We start from the raw sequence: 1260 nt of genomic DNA, 5'->3' as shown, positions 1-1260 counted from the left end.
TGTATGATTTAAGTTTGCTTCACAACCACATGGTTCTGAGTTTGATCCAGAGTCAATCAGTGCCTTGTGAGTGAAATTTGATGGACAGAAACTTTACAGGAAACTGTGTGTATGTGTGTGTGAGTTTGTGTGTGCATGCGCACACGTGTGTGTTTGTGTGTGTGTGTATGTTTGCGTGTGTGTGTATGTTTGTGTGTGTGTGCTTGTCTTCATCACTTGTCTTATCATTGACACCACTTGGGATGCAGTGATGACTGTTCATATCATACATAAACAATATGCTTCCTAACTTAACACTGAAGACCAGTGGGATCATAAAGTACAAATAAAGATTGACATTGGGAAGAGATTTTGACCACAAAATGCAGCCTCAAAAAATTTCATTCTGCCTATGCAAGCATTGAACAGCAGATGATGGTGATCATCATGATCATGATCATGATGACGATGATGACGATGACAATGATAATGATATCTCAAATAGATTAAAAAATAGATTTCCAAAGATATCATTGATATCATATTAAACAAGTTAAACATTAAATAATCATCTGTCATGATATCAAACAACATACCTTTGAGAACTAGAACTGAACTTAAATGTCTATATATATATATATATATATATATATATATATACTGAAATGGCTATATCTTCTCTCTTTACAGAATAAAGTAATATGAAATTGAAAACATTCAGAAAACTATTTAAAAATATAACTTATAAGCCACTGATGTTTTGCAGGAAAATCACAAAATAAACAGCACTACAAAAATAAGTAAAAAGAAATAAATATGGAACATAATGTATTTTACATAGTGTATTTATAATATCTTCCAGATATGATAAAAATACACAGTTTTAGAAGAATATTTAAATAAAACTACTGATAATGAAAATTGATTTTTGTATGCACACACACACACACACATACACACATTTATATATATATTATATATATATATATATATATATATATATATATATATATATATATATATATATATATATATGTTAGGCATGAAGGGAACATGAAGTTGTAGTGTTCATTATTTTCTGAATGGAATTAGAAGCTTAGTTACATTTTCAATTGGTGAATTTAAAATTGGCTTGCAGACTTGGTTCACTGAAGAATTTATCAATCTGCATACTCTACATCACTCGTCACACTAATGCTGAATATTTCAAGCAATCATGCTTGCTAAGAAAAATTTTTCCAAGATAAAAAGCATTGATTAGAACTGCAAACAAATTATATA

Source organism: Octopus sinensis, linkage group LG9, assembly GCF_006345805.1.
Source record: "Octopus sinensis linkage group LG9, ASM634580v1, whole genome shotgun sequence".
Taxonomy (NCBI): Eukaryota; Metazoa; Mollusca; class Cephalopoda; order Octopoda; family Octopodidae; genus Octopus; species Octopus sinensis.
Note: the sequence above shows the minus strand (reverse complement) of the source record.